This window comes from Triturus cristatus, chromosome 9 (genome assembly GCF_964204655.1).
Source record: "Triturus cristatus chromosome 9, aTriCri1.1, whole genome shotgun sequence".
NCBI classification, from domain to species: Eukaryota; Metazoa; Chordata; class Amphibia; order Caudata; family Salamandridae; genus Triturus; species Triturus cristatus.
This window is the reverse complement of record NC_140592.1, coordinates 738,834,082-738,848,080: the sequence shown is the minus strand read 5'-3', so window position 1 is coordinate 738,848,080 and position 13,999 is coordinate 738,834,082. Positions and strand designations below refer to the sequence as shown.

Below are 13,999 nucleotides of genomic sequence, written 5' to 3'. Positions count from 1 at the left end.
AACATTTTTAATCCTACAGCCAGTATAAATGACTGTACCACCTCACTCTGCTGCAATTTAATCCCTGTCCAAAGTTCCTCATAAATATCCTTAGCTACAGTGCTATACCATGCAGCAGAATCCATCCTCCATTCAATATACATGCCATTAACTGCACCACACGCCGCGTCAGCTTTTTATTATTGATCCCTGCACATTGAATTCAATATCATACAGGCTTTCTTCACATGCCACCTTTTCATTACCCACGCTGACTCCTTGCATTGCCTTTACTTTTATTGCACACTCTTTACTGGAATGATATTTGCAGCTACAGCTCATACAGTTTGGTTTGCCCTTGCAACAGCTTTAAATGTCTTGACAGTGTTTTTTTTCCAAACAAAAAAAATCATGCATAATTTACATTCAAACATTGACTTTTGTTCAATGAGCTTCAGCTGTTGGTCTGTTAAAATGCCATTCACATTTTGCATCCGCCCACCACAGCATACAGCATGGGTCAATTGGTCAGCCTACTTTTATCCATTGGCTCCCTTCACTTTGAGTGACTGCATAAATGCTGTGCATGTTGTTCATTTCTGCCTAAAAATGCTTCCTTTATCTTTAGTGGCAAAGTAAGTTCAAAAAGCACTTTTTTTTTTTTTTAAATCTTTAGATAACTACTATTTAGTTTGTCTGCATTTCAGGATTTTCCTCATACTTTTTAAAGTTGCTGTTATAAGATGTTCGGCTGACAATTGTAGCTGCCTTTAATTTGACTGCTTAGTTAGGCGTGTATTTGTTCTTGTCGCCTTCACCAATAATAATAATAATATTAATAATAAATTGTGTGGCAGAACTGAAAAGCTTCTAATTTAGAAAACACCACCAGTAAACCAGCCACACCCGTGAATGTTTTTTTAAATTTCTAATTTTGGATTGCAAGCATAACATGGTCATATTTGGTTGGTACCATTTGTTTTTACTTTTGTGGCATACATTTGCAATAAAAAAATTAAATAACCATTGCACCAGCTTGCCAAGCGAGACCTTTTGGCTTTGCCAATGCTTGTTATCAGTCACAGGCAAATTCCTTGAACTATCTAAATGCACTGCACTTCCATACCTAGAACAGAAGATCTTTACTCTGGTCCCATACACACTTCTCATTTATTTCATCCAGGATTCTGCCGTGGTAAATGGTACTTGTGGTTGTGTTCACATCGGTTCATTGTTTACCCCGTATTTCCTGCACATACTTTAAGATTTTCCCCCCATTGATTGTGTCCTTTGATCTCTAATGTAGTTTATGTCCAAAACTGAATTAGTTAAATCTGGTTATAGGTCATGCTCTCAAAACCCCAAGACGCATCTACCGTCATCCATAAAGCTATATGTTGGTCCTTGGAATAAAATGTGCACCTTTCCAATATCGAATTCATTTTTACAGTACCTTTCTTCCATTTGCTTAAACAAACACTAAAAAAGCTTCAATTTCTGCAGGCTTTTTTTAACAATGCTGGAATGTGCTTAAACGCCATTAAACCTTCCACCCGTAAATTATGTTTTAGGAATTCATGTTTTCAATGAGGTAGGCAAGTGAACACCAGTACTTAACGCTTTAAATACATCTTCACACCTTGAACATTCAAACGGACGCTCTCCTGCTGTTTGCAAATACATTGATGGCAGGTGAACACTGTATTCTAAACTGTTAACCTAATTCCACCGTTTGATAACGTACACAAATAACAAAGGCCATTGCACATGCGTAACCTGGACGGACAGCAGGCTACACGGATTTATTTGAAAAGATTATCCCCATTCTGTGGTGACCTATGTGAGGGGAAGGAAAGCGAGCGTCAGTGGTCCATTGTTGGCAACATTTGAAACAAGCATTGGCATAGCCAATAGGTCTCGCTTTTGGGACCATATAAGTAATTAGTTATGCAGCAGAATATCCTTGGTGTAACAACACCAACTGTTGCATGGTTAAATACTTATAAACACTCCTCCCTGACAGTGACGCTCAGCAGAATGGCCCCGCCCTAACGGCTGGAATACAATGACAAGAGAGAAAGGAGGGATGAAAAATAATTTGTAAGCGTGAGATACAGAGACAGAAGTGTAAGGTGGCGGTATAAAGAGGTATGAGCGTATTTGCCACCATTGAAGTAAAGGAAAGTGGAGATTTAGAAAAACAAATCGGGGGAACGCATTTTCACCATTGACTTCTATTGAAGCATAGGCAATTTCAGGCAGGAGACCGCTAAAATCAAATCACATTTTGCTTTTAGAATCAGGAGTCTCCCGCCTGAAGCGGGTCGAATGGCATGTATGTAGGAGGTGAAATCAAGACCAGGCAGCTTTGGTGTCCTTCATTCGAAAAACTTTGGGCCCCTGAACTCATTGTTTCAATTTCAGCACTAGGCCCAGGGGTGTGGGTGGAGTTCGTGATTTGGGCTCTATTTAATGTGAAAGGGTGGGTGGTTGGTTGAGTGAGTGAAATGACTGATGTGTAGGTGTGTGAGTGAAAGGGGTTTAGAAGGATGATGGATACAATTGTGGATGGACAGATAAGTGAAAGAATGGATGAATGAAAGGGAAGGTAGGTGGATGAAAGGGTGAATGTGTGGATGAATGGATGGATGGATGAAAGGGTGTATGGGTAAGTAAACAAATGGATGAAAGGATGGATGAGTGAAAGGGAGAGTGGGTGGGAATGGATGAGTGAAAGGGAGAGTGGGTGGGAATGGATGAGTGAAAGGTTGGATGGCTGAGTGAAAAGATGGATGGCCGAGTAAAAGAGGGTCGATGGATTGATGGCTGGTATGAGTGAAAGGGTGAATGGATGAGCAAAAGTATGGATGAATGAAAGTATGGCTGAATGAGTGAAAGGATGGATGAATTAAAGGGTAAATGGATGAATGAAAGGGAGGGTGAATGGAAGAATTAAAGGGTGGATGGATGAATAAAAGAATGGATGGATGAGTGAAAGGGAGTGTGGATGGATGAGTGACAGCACGGATGAGTGAGTGGATGGGTGAATGAAAGGGTAAATGGATGGATGAGTGGTTGGGTGGAAGGATGAGAGAAAGGATGGATGAATGGATTGCTGAGGGAAAGGGTAGGGGGATGAGTGAAAGGGAAGATGGCTAGAGTGCAAGGATGAATGTAGTGAAAGGGTATACGTATGGAAGGATGGATGAGTGAAAGGAGTGATTGATGGATGGTCTTGGAGATGGATGCATAGGTTTGGATATAGATGGGTGGACGGACAGAATAGTGAAAGACTGAATGATGGATGAAAGATTGAATGCACGACAGAATATAAAGGTGACGTTGTGGATATCAGCAGGTGGAGAGAAGGATGAATGGGTAGATGCATGGATGGAATAGACAAGAGAACTCTTCTGAGGATTGTCGTAATGACTTGTTTAGTTTGCATGGTGCCATAAGATTTTTGGTTCGAAGTGTGAGGATTTTAATATTTTGGCTACTCCCTTGACTAGGCCCCACCAGTAATTTCCTGAACAGGACTACCAAGATGGCGGGTCACCAGGCTTGGCAGCTCTCTGTCCCACACCGCAGACTTGTCTGCAGAGCTGGGCTCCCTGTCCGCGCTTAAGCGCTTCCATACAAGCCTTCATTATAGCGCCTGGCGCCAGGGGAGGGGAGGCGCTTTGGAGCGGGTCCAGCGAGCAGGCTTATTCAACGCAGGGCCAAGGAGGAGGCCTGCGGGGGTGGGTGCGGGAGGGCCGGCAGCGAGGCCACTGTCGCACGCAGGCTCCCAATTACAAAGATATTTGGCACACGCTGGCAATTAATGCCAACATGGCGGTGGATTAATGGAAACCGCTCAGCGACCCGCAGGGATGAGGTGGCATCTCGGGGGAGTGGGGTGAGGGGAGAGAAAGTGGGTGAGGGGAGAGAAAGTGGGTGAGAGGGGATGGCTGATGGTCGGGAAGAGTGTGGGAGCGTGAAGAGAGCGGCAGAGAAAAGACTGGAACAAGTGAGGCACACAAAGGAGGAAAGGGAACAGAAAACATAGACAGGAGATAAAACTCATGATACTAAACTGTTTTCATAGCTGAGAATCTGTAAATCCATCACAACACTGGTTGGAGCCATGTTAACTAGGGAAACGGAGAGAGGAGAGAGAAAACGGAGCGGGAGAAAGAAGAAAGGCGGGAGGAGGGTAAGATAATAAGATATGGAGTAAGAGGTAGAATGATAGTGAGGAAAGATAGGGAGGGAGGGAGAAAAAGGGAGACAAATAAGGGGAGGGGTTGCAAAGCTAGGGAGAGACAAGAAAAGGAGAGAAAGAGAGCTATGTAAGATAAAGAGAAAGGACTTGTCTGCAGAGCCGGGCTACTTGTCCGCGCTTAAGCGCTTCCATATAAGCCTTCATTATAGTGCCTGGCGCCAGGGGAGGGGAGGCGCTACGGAGCGGGTCCAGCGAGCCGGCTCATTCAACGCAGGGCCAAGGAGGAGGCCTGCGGGGGTGGGGGCGGGAGGACCGACAGCGAGGCCACTGTCGCACGCAGGCTCCCAATTACAAAGATATTGTAGGGAGAGACAAGGTAAGGAGAGAAAGAGCTTTCACTCTGTAAACAATTAACAAATCTCGGGCCACATAAATCATGCTTTTTATTTACCTCTTGAAAAGGGCACAGCTGAGCAGAACATCGGGGAAACAAGCATGTGAGTGGTGCGTGTGCGCGAAAACCAGCACGGGAGTTGTGTGCGCGCGCTAAAAGGAAAAAAAACAAGTATATGCTGAGAAAGTACCTGAAAAGTTGAAGCCGGTCGAAAGCCTGAGCGAGTCACTGCAGTCATCCAGGCTCTGTTTAGTGTGCGGCGAAAGTGAAAGCAGCGCAAATTAACGTGAGACGCGGCGGGGAGGAGCGGAGGAGCGTTCAGAGAGCAAGCAAGAGGAAAGGCAGATGGTGCCTGATCAAGCGCTGAAAGCTGGCGGCTGCGCGCGTAACCGCAAGCGCTAGGCCAGCAAAACCGTGGGGTAGCACTTTTTAAAGCCCACTACCAAATGTCTCGCAGAGCAGCGCATGCGCTGGCTCAGGCGAGACCTAAAATTTTCCAGAGACACTTGGCAGCACAGCTATCAATTTGAAAATTGACCACACCCCCTGCCCCAAACTCTGCCCACACGGCCCAACCCACATAATTATCATAATTTAACTCCACCTACTTATCATAGTGCAGATTATAGGGTCTACTCAATATAGAGAGAATTGCAGGGAATTGAGAGGGGAATTTCAGGTTTAAAGCGAAAGCAGCTGAGTTGGAAAAATTCTCCCATCCTGCTGCATTGGAGAATTTTTCCAACTCTGCTACTTTGGCCTAAAGTTTGAAATTCCCATCTCAATTCACAGCAATTCTCTCTGAAGTGCAATTGCTGAGACTGGCCCAGGATAGTGAATTACCCAGAACAGTCTCCAACTTACCGGAACTGTCCCGGCAAAAATGGAACAGTTGGCAGTAATGGCGACCTCAATGAGTAGATCATCACCTCACACTAGCAACGACTTGCACCTTCCTCGGTTTCCTCTTCCGGCCAAAAAATTAGACAATGTGCTGTAAGGAATTTCAGTTTTTTCCAGGGGTGTTCAATTAAACGTACACACAGAGGTTTTATTTAGGGTATTCCCTACACCTTTGTGCAACATTATTGGTTTTGAGTGAAAAGTTCATAGACACTTTGACGTTCTGAAAGCTTGTCAAATAGGGTTTTTGCAATGAAATCTACACCATGCTAGCAGCCTTTTGGCCTTAAGTACTTTTCTTTCGAACTCCATGCCATATTCATTAGTGTTTGGCATATGTTTTAGTTATTAAGGACTTGCACAAGGAAGAGGGACATGGGTGTAATGCCACGGGTATCTTAGTGGTAATCTTAATTTGCCACAGTCCTACACTTCCTTGTCTCAGTCCTTATGTCCTGGCGTATTGTCATCTAAAAGGTCCCTCAGGGTTGACGACTGTACACTATTTATGGATAGTAGTTTATCAAGTTATTTATTTCCTGATGGGTATGATGAAGATTACTCAAAGGTAAGCAGGCCAGTGCTATGGCTTAATTCCAACAATTTGCAATTTTTTTTACAGGGTTTTATATAGCACGAACTTGACCTGAATCGGGTATAGCACCAGTTGCATTACATGAGGACATATCATTTTTTTTTTTGTTAGGCACGGGGAGATTAAGTGATTTGCCCAGAATCACAGGATGTTCAGCGTCATTGCCGAGACTCAAACCCAATTCCCCAGATTCGAGGTCAAACGCCCTAGCCGTTAGACCAACTCCTCTCCCCATTTCACTTCAGGTTAGTTGTTCCTTGTGAATGGCCCAATGTTGTTGAAAGTCTGCTGCGTCTACCTGTGGGATCGCCAGCTTCTACAAGCTGTTCATAGTCACATCACAATCCCAGTCATAAGGACGAAATGAGCACACCAGGCACCTCAGTCATTTTCCTCCATAATATCAACGAACATACAGAGTACCAAGGGACTACCCTGAATTGCCCCATTTTTCTTTGTGTTTTTAGACTGCGAAACTGTCAGTGAGGCAGTGTTTTGACTCCTTCAAAGTTGCTCCTCCTATAGGCACTGTATGAGGATAGCCACTGACTCTGTGTACAAGAGCATTTGAGTCTTCAGGCACCCAACTGTGCCAGACAGCCTGTGTGTTCTTTTGCACTTGTCCCTGGACGCACTTAGCAATTTCATTAGCCCGCATGTATTGCTTTGGTTACCGTATTTTACCATGTGCACTATATGAGCCCAGAGCACTTTGCGCAGTTATAATATAATGTGCACTGTTGTGGCTAGAGTGTGCTGGCATTTCCTAAAATTACAGTCGCCGTTTCATTGCTATGGCTTAATTCCAACAATTTGCAATTTTTTTTACAGGGTTTTATATAGCACGAACTTGACCTGAATCGGGTATAGCACCAGTTGCATTACATGAGGACATATCATTTTTTTTTTTTGTTAGGCACGGGGAGATTAAGTGATTTGCCCAGAATCACAGGATGTTCAGCGTCATTGCCGAGACTCAAACCCAATTCCCCAGATTCGAGGTCAAACGCCCTAGCCGTTAGACCAACTCCTCTCCCCATTTCACTTCAGGTTAGTTGTTCCTTGTGAATGGCCCAATGTTGTTGAAAGTCTGCTGCGTCTACCTGTGGGATCGCCAGCTTCTACAAGCTGTTCATAGTCACATCACAATCCCAGTCATAAGGACGAAATGAGCACACCAGGCACCTCAGTCATTTTCCTCCATAATATCAACGAACATACAGAGTACCAAGGGACTACCCTGAATTGCCCCATTTTTCTTTGTGTTTTTAGACTGCGAAACTGTCAGTGAGGCAGTGTTTTGACTCCTTCAAAGTTGCTCCTCCTATAGGCACTGTATGAGGATAGCCACTGACTCTGTGTACAAGAGCATTTGAGTCTTCAGGCACCCAACTGTGCCAGACAGCCTGTGTGTTCTTTTGCACTTGTCCCTGGACGCACTTAGCAATTTCATTAGCCCGCATGTATTGCTTTGGTTACCGTATTTTACCATGTGCACTATATGAGCCCAGAGCACTTTGCGCAGTTATAATATAATGTGCACTGTTGTGGCTAGAGTGTGCTGGCATTTCCTAAAATTACAGTCGCCGTTTCATTATGCCCTAAATCTTCCCTTTCACATATCTTGCCCTGAGGTTTTTTTCACTTTCATATGTTTCGTCTCACAATTTCCCAACATTAATAGAGATTTTCCTAGTGGTTAATGACCAATAAATGCACACTTGGTTGAATATCCAGAGGGTCATATTGTTTGCATCATCTCTTTATTACAACATTCTTAGCAGCATGACACAAGAATAGCCACGAAACGTTGCTAAGCAACTAGAATGTTTGATATAGAGGTCGCAAGGCCCTAACTGCAGCATCTTGTCTTCTTTCTTGTGCTCTGACCAGATAGGTAGCCTTTTCACTCATATCATTAATATATTTAAGCTAACCCTTTATGTTTATTATGTGTATTCATTGTATTAATTAGACTTGTTTTTGTTTATATCGTACTTAGTTTTTTCCTGTAATGTTCTTTTCGGGGAATATGAATATTTGAATACGTGTTTTTTGTAAAGTTGTATATGCAATAGTTAATCACATTTGCTTGTTTGCGGTAGAAAAGTGTTTTTTACCCTTAATCTCCGATTTGTAAAATATACAGATCACAAATTATGTTCTGTAATATTAATAAAAACACCGGTCTATACTCGCTACTGGGGGCGAAACACATGTTGGCCGTGCTTCTACTCTGCAAACTCTGAGTTGATGATAATTGCAGATATAAAAGGCTGTCCCACCTGCTGACACAATTGCGTTAAAAATATGAACAAAAGTAAGGCGGAAATAGAAAAGAAGAAAGATTTAAACATTTGTCATAAAAGACTATTGCCTCTATTTAATGGAGCTAACATAATATTGGCCAAATCCTGATGAGAAGGTTACTTAATGAAATGTAAAAACAAATACACATAGCAGAATGTGTTAATCGTGAACATACCTTTGTTCTTTTTCCACACTCTTCTCTCTTTATATGGTACATAGAATATTGTGTGAAATGGTCAGTTTACTCTAAGTGAAAGAAAAATGGTAGGCTTGTCAAGGGTATAAAGGATTTCAGTGGTCAACAAATAAGGGTAAATAGTAACCTTTGATATTTTTACGAACACATTGTGTAATAGTTCTCACATTCTTTGATAGTCTTTCTTCCATTTCTCCTACTTTCCATTAATCTCTGTTTTGGGTTTTACCACTGAGTGCACATTTGTGACCTTTCTCAAGTTTCATCAGAGCTCTACCCTGTCGTCGGCCTTCGTGGGGGAAGATCCAGTACATTGTGATATACCATTGCAGGCCCACAATTTCAGTTTGTAGCATTGGCTGCAAAGGCTTCCCAGTGCTCCACATTCTTTATTGACTTTTGCAGTCTTTCTCCATATCATTTAGTAAAAATATAAAAAGACAAGGAGCGACTAGAAAGGGCTTGCTATTTGTGCTATTGCTTAAATAGACACAAAAAAGTAAATTTGAAGGAGTTTCCTTTGGTGCTCCTGCCTACTGAAAAAATAAAATAATTGAAAGCTCTTAGCGTTTGTGTCCTCAATAAAACATTTTTTTAAAGATGACATTTCACGACTGTTATATGGGGTTATATTGTAGTTTAAAAAAAACAAATTATAACATAATATTGTCGTTTTCCACTTGAGTTTTAACTTGGTTTAAAAGCATTACATTGCTTTTCTCCTCATTTAAAGAAATACATGTATGTTTTTAGTTTTTCCACATGAATGCAACACATGCTTCTTGTGAACAATGCCTCAACCCTTGGGGCTCTTGCCTTCCTGTGACTCTGACCTCCGTGCCTATATTTAGAATTCCATCTAGTCCATATTGAAACCTACTTTTGGTCAGATGCCGCATTAACCTAAGGGGCTATTTGCTCTAAAGCAGAAATTCATAGAGCAAATTCCTATTTTTCATCAGTCACAGGCGCAGATTTTGGTTGATCACAGACTCCCGTGCTAGTGAATGTGGCTTGTCAGAGGCAGCAGTGAAGGTCTCCCGTAGTGCAATGCGGTCGAGTGTGGTGCTGGCAAAATCCTCCACCTGGATGGGGGAAGCTCTTTCGCCAGAAGGTAAGAATAGTACCTGAAAGCGAGTTCCACTCTCTAAATCGCAATAATCAACCCCACAGGTGAACTTGAAAAGAAGGTACAATGAAACCAGCATTTGTTTGCGTTGCTCTTGCCTTTCCTAACCTCCGCTAATCTGATTGACTGACAGCAACTAGTCGAGGTTCTAGCCATGGGACCTATTCCTATTGGATCCAAGCGTTGCCTACAATTGGTGAAACATGTTGTAATCTCGTTGAGTAGGGTGACAGTCTCAACACTGGGGCTCCTGATTGCACGTTGAATTTAGATGTCCTATTGTACTTTATTTTCGCAGGACTCGTGGGATATGTAGTCTTTTATTGTTTTGTCTGCATTAATTAACAGCGTTTTGACTTTGGTTATAGAGTTGTCAGATGAAAGAGCGTATAGTCTTCATCTTCAGTACATAGAATATCTACCTGTCCTGGGACCATTCTGATCATAACAGTGGTGGCACGTGCGGCTCATGATCTGCATGCTGGCTTGATCTCTTGCAATGGTCCATGTACCACACTGGGATATCGCTTCTTTCCGTGCTTTGAATTTCAGTCTGTGGTAAGCAGAAGTAGATCAGTAAATAACCATTGTCACGCTGAGATTCATATATGTCAAACAAGAAACACTTTTTTCGCCAAATCCAAAAACGGAATGTAAGCTGTTTTATGTAATAAAACGTAGACACTGATATAAAGCTCTCAATTGTAAGGTGCTGAGATCAGGTTTATTTAGTGCCTTTAATAATTTATCCTGACAAGGATTGTGGTTATTACTAGAGATGGATTCATACCCCCCTCAACTAATGACTCAATTTCTTACAATGCACATTTTGGTGTATGCTCCTCTACACCCCAGGTGCTCCCCTAATAGAAAAGCCATTCACTTTAGTGACAATCATGCATTCAATCTGCATTAGGAATGCACCAAGAACTGGATAAGGGATCATATGTTATGAGTTGTGTATACCTCAGGTAAAACAGATAACAACAGTTAATATACATGGTATATGATGGTGTGAGCTCTAGGCTGCCATCTTTACTGCCAATCCTACCGTTGACATTTGAATTAAATATAAGATAGATACCGGAGTTAACCACACCACTAAAAATTAGGATTCAGTTGATTGATCACTCTGTTGAGATACCTGAAGAATTAGTCGATGTGACTATTTAATCCTTTCACATATTCTGTGTTTCTGAACTACTTTTCATATATCTTGCAATTATAGCACTTGTCTAAAATACACTGGAATGCTGGTGAAGGAATGCCTTGTGTCCATCCCGAAGAAGTTCAGGATAGAAGCTGCCTCGCCATAACATGCAGGCAGTACATCTTTTTGCCAGAGCCAAATACATTTCCCAGTAAATCAAAGTGCATCCTAACACTGATGGATTTGGATATTGGGCTCAACCAAGGGAAAGAAATAGCTTAGCTGCCCCCGTGGGCACTGTTAAAGTACCCTCCGTAACAAACAATTGATTAGTGTGCTATGTGTCTTCATCTGGTCCATCCATCATACCTAGAAATTTGGCCAGGTCAACCTCGCTGCATTTTGTCAGGCATTAAGAAGGTCTCTGCTTCGACCCAAGGAGGATATTGAGGACTTGGAGCATGACATCACGAGCTGGCTGAGGGAGGCCTGTAATGATCACGCCCCACTCCACAGATCTAGACCAGCAAGAACACATGAAGCTAGTAAATGGTTTTCAGACGAACTGAAATTAGTAAAACTTCAACTCCGACAAGCAGAGAGGAAGTGGTGGTGTAAGTACGCACTAGAATCTAAAATTGAGTATATTCAACAATTGAACACTTATAAATCTCTCTTAAGGCAAACTAAATTGAGTTTTTTTACAAGTAAAATCATGAGAGCCTCTAATAAATTTGAGGAGATATTTAAGATAGTCCCAGACCTATCAAACCCAGAGAGGGTTACCCTCTCAGCCACTCTGACGCAAAATCTAGGAGACTCACTCAATACATTCTTCTTTAACAAAATTGAGGCTATCAAAAAGAGAATTCCTTCTGGTTCCTCAGTCAGTAAGCCACGTTCAGGAGAGGGGAATAATCGCATGATCTACTGCTTCCCCCCAAATTTCACAAGAGGACATGGACAACTTACTGACAAAAGTTAAGTAAGGGTCACCAAATGACATCTGCCCATCAAAGGTCCTAAATGCGGTATGTACCGACTTTGCTGACCTGATACTGTCACTCCTGAACCAATCCATCAAATCAGGGTTTGTCCCCAGGGCTTTAAAGAGAGCAATTATTGTCCCCATAGTAAAAAAAGTGGGAGCAGATCTCACAATATGGAAAACTTTCACCCGGTATCCCTTTTACCATTTTTGGCAAACGTTCTGGAGGCGCATCTAGTCACCATCTCTGTTCCCTTATTGAAGAATCAGAGTTCTTAGACTCAAGACAGGCGGGATTTAGGCCGGTGCACTCTACAGAGGCTGTGATCATGTCAGTTGATGACGTGCGGAAGGAAGCGGATAATGCCAATACTCAGGCCTTGATGGTACTGGACCTGTCTGCGAACTTTGATCCGGGCGACCATGCTATTCTGGATGACCGGATCCGGGCCGCGGGGTTCCGAGACTCAGCTTTGAACTGGCTCATCTCTTTCCTGAGTGAGAGATCTCAATCAGTCAGGCTAACCCCCTTTGTGTTATCTGAGGTATAACTGAATTGTGGAGTGCCTCAGGGATCCTCTCTATCTCCTCCTTTAATATTTACATCCGCCCTTTGGTTAGCCCCATTAAAAATAAAGAAATAATATCTTCAACTACGCGGAAGATATGCAGTTACTATTCACGATCAACGATAGCTCCACATCTAGACAACAATTTCAGGACACTATGCGGTTCATCCGGGACTGGATGAACTGCAATCAGTTGAAATTCAATCTAGACAAACAGAGATAGTTATCACAAAAAGTAAGGTGGACCGTTAGGTTCCATCACTCTGGCCCAGCGAGATGGTTCCTCCGCCTGTCCCTAAAAAGGCAGTAAAAAGCCTTGGGGTCATTATTGATCAGGAGCTATCGTTTAAGCAGCATGTAGGCGCCGTTACATTGGCAAGCTTCCACCAATTGCGTTGCATAAAAAAAAATTCTTACCAGGGAGGCTTTGATCCAGGTAATAATAGCCATAATCACGTCTAGAATTGATTATGCCAACTCTCTTTACTTGGGCCTCCCTAAAATCCTGTTGTGCAGACTTCAGCTATTCCAAAATCAGGCCACCCGGCTCATATGTTATCTGCACAAATATGGCCATATCTCCTACGTGATGAAAAACCTTCACTGGCTGTCAGTTGCGCAGAGAACCACGTTCAAGGCGTCCTGCATGGTTTTTAAGGCCTTGTATCTGAATTGTCCTGCGTTCATGAAATCACGGATCAACAAGTATTGTCCTACAAGACACCTGAGATCTAGCCATCTACATTATCTGATGGTCCCCTAATGTAAAAAACTATGGACTGTAGGACGCAGGTTTTCCGTCATTGCTCCACGAGTCTGGAATACTCTGCCAGTGGATCTTAGGTCCACGGTAAACTACACCAGATTCAGACAGCTCCTGAAGACATGGTTGTTCCAACAGGCTTACCAATAACCAGTTGGTGAACGTGCACTTTAGAAATTATCAGCTACATAACATAACATAACAACATTTGTGAAAATTCAGTATTCTACACAATCCGGTTTCACATAAACCTCTTTGACACATGAGGGAACACCACAACTAACATGTATTCATTCAAAGTACTTGTATGAAATTTACTGACTCTTGTCAAAAATATAAATGCCCCAAAAATTTTCTTTCCTCTGAAAACAAGGGATGGCATTGGAGTATTATGGTTAAAAAGACATCTTATAAAAATATTGTGTTCTAAATATCGTTTACAAACCTTTCGCTCCATTGGAGTTAATAAAAGACCGTCTACACCCAATGGAGCAGTATTTTTATGTGGCAATGTTAACCCCTTCGCCGCGGTGCAAATTCCGCCGCGGCGCTGGGGGTTTTTTCGGTGAGCGCGGCGCCGCTGTGCTCATGACGGAACCACGCCGTCATGAGTCACGGGTGAGCTGTGCTCATGACGGAGTGGTTCCGTCACGGCGCCGCCCACTTACGTTACACGCCCGCACAGGCGGGGAAAAGGCGCCGCGTGGGCGGAGCGGCCGCCAACGGCCGCAGCATGACGGAATCACTCCGTCATGAGCACAGCGCGACCGTGGCTCATGACGGAGTGGTTCCGTCATGAGCAGGGAAGGGGTTAAG

General features: G+C 43.0%; 1 protein-coding gene across 3 annotated transcripts in view; it reads left to right on the top strand.

Annotated features, from left to right (window-relative positions):
• The window catches only part of LOC146798685 (uncharacterized), a 415,733-nt gene that overhangs the window by 50,108 nt on the left and 351,626 nt on the right, over nt 1-13,999 (top strand). The gene's annotated exons all lie outside the window — the stretch shown is intronic.